The sequence below is a fragment of the Mastomys coucha genome, unplaced genomic scaffold (genome assembly GCF_008632895.1).
Source record: "Mastomys coucha isolate ucsf_1 unplaced genomic scaffold, UCSF_Mcou_1 pScaffold7, whole genome shotgun sequence".
NCBI lineage: Eukaryota > Metazoa > Chordata > Mammalia > Rodentia > Muridae > Mastomys > Mastomys coucha.
This window is the reverse complement of record NW_022196913.1, coordinates 72,105,081-72,110,345: the sequence shown is the minus strand read 5'-3', so window position 1 is coordinate 72,110,345 and position 5,265 is coordinate 72,105,081. Positions and strand designations below refer to the sequence as shown.

The 5,265-nt window shown below is 42.1% G+C and overlaps 1 pseudogene; it reads left to right on the top strand.

The window, feature by feature from the left end:
- Positions 1-1,011: 1,011 nt before the first annotated feature.
- On the top strand, positions 1,012-2,523 carry LOC116082351 (annotated as a pseudogene).
- Positions 2,524-5,265: the final 2,742 nt, after the last annotated feature.

Here is a 5,265-nt window from a genome sequence, read left to right as displayed (position 1 = left end):
TTGCCTTGGTCATGATGTTTCTTCACAGCAATAGAAAAGTAACTAAGACACCATGCACAGTTCTTAGCTCTTCCTTCAGTTATAGAAACCATCAGGTTTAGTGAGGTGCCTCCTATACCTTATAGTGTCAGGGATTATTGGGAGAAATAAAGGACATGGAGAAAACAGTTTCAAGCCATGAGCCCTATGTATCACCCACGCAACAGGCACAGGTTTAGATTGGTTCATTTTGGCCAAGTAGAAGACTTCGTTAATTAGTTCGGAAAGAGAATACCTCCTCTTTGCATTTCACTTTCCATTACCCCTCTACCTTGGATCTGTAATGGTATCAAATCTTCTCCTCTTTGACCTTACCTCTCCAAAGAAAGAATAACAGAAGGTGGAATATGTGAGTGTTTATTGGACAGTGAAAATAATTGAGATATGTGCATATTACCTGAAACTGTGAAGAATGGCATAAAGCGGTAATCTGCTGTTCCATATCTACAGTGTACCTATAGCCTGACCTTTCCTCCTGTCACTAGTTTTCAATATCATGCTCATGTCAATTCTTCTGACACCAATTTTTTATACCTTCTTGGGCATCCTCCCTAGCTGTTCTTCTAAAATAAAAACATTATTTTGTTTATGAAATAATCCAGGCTTTCTGTGCTCCATCTTCTTCATAATAAGACCTATATCTTACTACTGACCTTCAGTGAAAATGAAAATCTAGTTGTTTTCTAAACATAACTTGTCTAAGGAATTCTGCTTTGGCCACCAGTTTTAATTCTCCTATCCAGAGCTGTCGCTTCCCTGCAGGGGAGGAGTACTTTAGAGCAAAAATATAACACTCTCCCGGGGCTTCAGAACTAGATGATACGTCGTGTTATCAGTTCAGTACACGTAGATACGTAGGACCAGAAAGCGTCTGCACCAGGAGCAGAGACTCGCCACACCCCCAAACTTGAGGAACAACTCCGCAAAAAACGTGCTGGGCTTCCGGACCAACATCGACGCCCCATTTCTGTCCGCAGCCGCCTTGACATGCTGCCCAAAGTGGAGACAGAAGCCCCAGGACTGGTCCGATCGCATGGGGAACAGGGACAGATGCCGGAAAACATGCAAGTGTCTCAATTTAAAATGGTGAGTTACTCCTATGATGAAGATCTGGAACAGCTATGTCCTGTGTGTGGCGATAAAGTATCCGAGTATCATTATGGTCTCCTTACCTGCGAGAGTTGCAAGGGTTTTTTTAAGTGAACTGTCCAAAACCGAAAAAGGTACACATGCATAGAGAACCAGAATTGCCAAATTGACAAAACGCAGAGAAAACGCTACTACTGTCGTTTCAAAAAGTGCATCGATGTTGGAATGAAGCTGGAAGCTGTAAGAGCCGACCGCATTCGAGGAGGCAGAAATAAGTTTGGGCCAATGTACAAGAGAGACAGGACCCTGAAGCAACAGAAGAAAGCCCTCATTCGAGCCAATGGACTTAAGCTGGAAGCCCTGTCTCAGGTGATCCAAGCAATGCCCTCAGACTAGACCTCTGCAATTCAGAACATTCATTCAGCCTTCAAAAGCCTACTTATGAGCCATGTAGCCTTGCCTCTGACAGACTATGACAGAAGTCCCTTTGTCACATCTCCCATTAGCATGACAATGCCACCTCGCAGCAGCCTGCATTGTTACCAACCATATGGTCACCTTCCTAGTCGGGCCATCAAGTCTGAGTATCCAGAGCCCTACTCCAGCTCTCCTGAGTCAATGATGGGCTACTCCTACATGGATGGTTACCAGACAAGTTCCCCGGCAAGCATCCCACATCTGATCCTGGAACTTTTGAAGTGTGAACCAGATGAGCCTCAAGTTCAAGCAAAGATCATGGCTTACCTACAGCAAGAGCAAAGTAACCGAAACAAGCAGGAAAAGCTGAGCGCATTTGGGCTTTTGTGCAAAATGGCGGATCAGACCCTGTTCTCCATTGTTAAGTGGGCCAGGAGCAGTATCTTCTTTAGGGAGCTGAAGGTTGATGACCAAATGAAGCTGCTTCAGAACTGCTGGAGTGAGCTCTTGATCCTCGATCACATTTACCGGCAAGTGGCGCATGGGAAGGAAGAGACAATCTTCCTGGTTACTGGAGAACATGTCGACTATTCCACCATCATCTCAAACACCGAAGTCTCATTCAACAACCTCCTGAGTCTCACACAGGAGCTCGTGGTGAGACTCCGTTCCCTCCAGTTCGATCAGAGAGAGTTTGTGTGTCACAAGTTCTTGGTTCTGTTCAGCTTAGATGTCAAGAATCTTGAGAACTTCCAGCTGGTGGAAGGTGTCCAAGAGCAGGTGAATGCTTCCCTGCTGGACTACACAGTTTGCAACTACCCACAACAAACTGAGAAATTTGGGCAGCTACTTCTTCGGCTACCAGAAATCCGGGCAATCAGCAAGCAGGCAGAAGACTACCTGTACTGCAAGCATGTGAATGGGGACGTGCCCTATAATAACCTTCTCATCGAAATGCTGCAGGCCAAAAGAGCCTAAGTTCCCACCCCTAGAAGCTTGCTTTAGGAACAGATACTGGATCGAGAAGAGGATGAGGAAGAGAGAAACACACAATACTCTCAACTGCTCCAAAAACAATGCTAATTACAAACTTGGTTTAAAGACACTGAATTTTAAAAGCATAATTATTAAATACTTAATAGCAAATAAATGATATATCAGGGTATTTGTACTGCAAACTGTGAATCAAAGGCTGCAAATCCCCAAAGGATTCATACGAAAGACATTGTAATGGGGTGGGTTGAACTTACAGATGGAGTCCAATACCACAGCAGAATAAAATAGATGGAGCAATCCTTGTATATTTAAACTAATCTGCTATTAAGAAATTCAGCAATTGATCTGTGTTATTAATTGGATTTGTCCAGAATTACTCTGTGGTCACACTGAATGACTCAAGAATACTTGGGCTGTGCCTTGGCAGCCCCTCCTTCCCCCCACCCCACCTCCAGAAGGCCCTACACCTTCTGACCTGTGAGCCTTGAAGCTATTTTAAGGACTTGTGTTCAGCCACACCCAGTAGTAGCTCCACTAAACCATGATCTCTGAATGTCTGTGTCATAGACTTGCCAACAGCTAATAAGAACAATGTATAAATATGTCAGCTTGCATTTTAAATATGTTCTGAAGTTTTGTCGTGTGTTGGTAATTAAAAAAAAAAAACTAGGCAGTATCCCTCTTCTATATAAGCATTAGTTAATATTAAGGGAAATCAAACAAATCTAAGCCAATACTTCCAACAAGCAAGTTAGATCTTATTTCTGCTGTTGTTGCTGAAATGTGGCTTTGGCATGGTTGGGTGTCATAAAAATTTTTGGCCAAAAGGCTTGTTAGTATATGTCTTAGTCAGGGTTTCTATTCCTGCACAAACATCATGACCAAGAAGCAAGTTGGAGAGGAAAGGGTTTATTCAGCTTACTTCCACATTGCTGTTGTTCCTCACCAGAGGAAGTCAGGACTGGAACTCAAGCAGGTCAGGAAGCAGGAGCTGAAGCAGAGGCCATGGAGTGATGTTCCTTGCTGGCTTGCCTTCCCTGGTTTGCTCAGCCTGCTGTCTTGTATAACCCAAGACTTCCAGCCCAAGGATGGCACCACCCACAAGGGGCCCTACCCCTTTGATCACTAATTGAGAAAATGCCCCACAGCTGGATCTCATGGAGGCACTTCCCCAACTGAAGCTCCCTTCTCTGTGATAATTCCAGCCTGTGTCAAGTTGACACACAACACCAGCCCAGTACAGTATACATCCATCTGTTTAGTCATCAAGGTTTGTAGTTCACTTAAAAATAAACCACTAGACGTCTTTTGCTGGATGTCAAGTAATCACAGTCTAAGTAGCCAAAAAGTCAAAAGCAAGTTAAGCATTCCCAAATGAAGGAAAGGTTGAGCTGCAAAGGTGATTGACTCAAGGTTCATTCCGGTTGTGACTTGCGCATCCCCTAAACCTGGGATGCAAAAGCAGTGATTCTGCATATGGCATGGAAAGACAGAAAAGACAGTCTCCTACAAACAGGAATGGAAGATACTGGCCTCTCTTTAAGTCACAGACCAAAGTCTGCTGTAGAACAAAATACTGGAGGGCAGAGATAGCAAACGAAGTCTCCGAACCATGCTGTCAGTATTAGCCTGCAATGCCACAAGGCAGGGAAACCTTGCCTTACTTCCTAGTCCTAAAAGGGAGCTGTGCAGATGTGGATCAACATTTGTTGAAAATGAAGTATTAATACTTTAAAGTCAAATAAAATATAGTGTTTACATTCGTTAGGTCCTGGGAGGAGTTGGGGGGGACTCTGATAATACAAGATAGTTAAAGCAGTAATTTCTTTAAGGTTATTTTTCTGGTTAGTAATTATTTTTAACAGTACTTAATTATTGTATGTCGTGAGACACTAAAATCAAGAATGGGACTCTCATTTCGTCTTTATTTGTTAAGATTACCAGCAGCACAATCATTTGTAGAAACTGCATAAAAAACAAATCCCCCAGTCCCTTAATTTTTTTCCACAAATGTTTCTGGCTTTGGAATAGTTTATTTATATTGTATATCATATTCAACTATAGACAATTACAGTGCTAATTTATTGTTCCTTTGGTTCCCTTTTGTATAAGATAGAGCCAAGACTGAAGAAACCAAATATATGTGTTTACTATAGCATGTCTTCAAGTTAGTGAAGCATAGTTCAGGGGTATAGAAGGGTCTTAATGATTAAAACCATCCACTTGATTACATGTCTCAAAATTCCCATAATCTGTCTGTAGTTTTATTTAATATCCATTGTAAATCATGTGACTTAGACTTTCTTCTTGTTTTTAAGACATTTTAACAATGAAGAGTCTTACCTGGTTTTCCTTTCCAAACGCTGTAAGTTGCATACCAAAGATATTAGTTTATTACTTCAGTGTGTACAAAAAAATTATTTTATTACATTTATTAATCGCCTCTAATATCCATCCACAGGAAGGTTGTTGGAACACAGGAAGCTGTGTTGGGATTGACTTTCAGTGTTATCTTCATGGTTCTAAGGAGGAAAAGGTCATCCATCAAAGCTAAGGTCCAAAGCATTAAACCAAACAGAGACATGGCTACTCCTCTCAACTAAAAACCACGTTGGTTAAAGAGACATGGAGAAGGACTGTAGATGTCAGTGGTTAATGAGAGAGTTCTATCCTGGGTGTTAATACGACTAGAAGGATGGCTATTTGGAGGTTTTTGACATTGGA